Genomic DNA, 388 nt, shown 5'->3' with positions numbered 1-388 from the left:
ATATTCATACTCAAGCGACAGACACCAGTAATGAAAGGGTTACCCATGCCAGAAACAATATTACTCCTTCCCTTCTTAAAATTCCCAAACTCGCTTCCCTCCCTTTAAAAGGCCAAGAGCACATTCACTCCCATTTTAAAGACTTTTTTTTAACCCTTGTATATCCGCTTCTGCTTTAAAATCCCCTTAAATATCTTCTATCCCAAATACCCGTTTTCTCTCTCTATATATATATGAAAAAAAAAAGAAATTGGCTTCTTTCCCCATTTAAAATCCTTAATTTCTTCTTCTCTTTGTTCTTAAAATTCTTAAACCCCGCTTTTCAGGTACAAAAAAGTCCTTAACATTCGCTCCCTCCTTGTAAACCCTGTAAACCCGTTAAAAAAAA

General features: G+C 35.3%; 1 protein-coding gene across 1 annotated transcript in view; it reads right to left on the bottom strand.

The window, feature by feature from the left end:
- LOC119586923 (insulin receptor-related protein-like) overlaps positions 1–388 on the bottom strand; it is a gene marked incomplete in the record, with an annotated part of 99,749 nt that overhangs the window by 37,937 nt on the left and 61,424 nt on the right.

This window comes from Penaeus monodon, chromosome 22, assembly GCF_015228065.2.
Source record: "Penaeus monodon isolate SGIC_2016 chromosome 22, NSTDA_Pmon_1, whole genome shotgun sequence".
In the NCBI taxonomy this organism is placed as follows: Eukaryota; Metazoa; Arthropoda; class Malacostraca; order Decapoda; family Penaeidae; genus Penaeus; species Penaeus monodon.
Note: the sequence above shows the minus strand (reverse complement) of the source record. Positions and strands in the feature narration are given on the sequence as shown.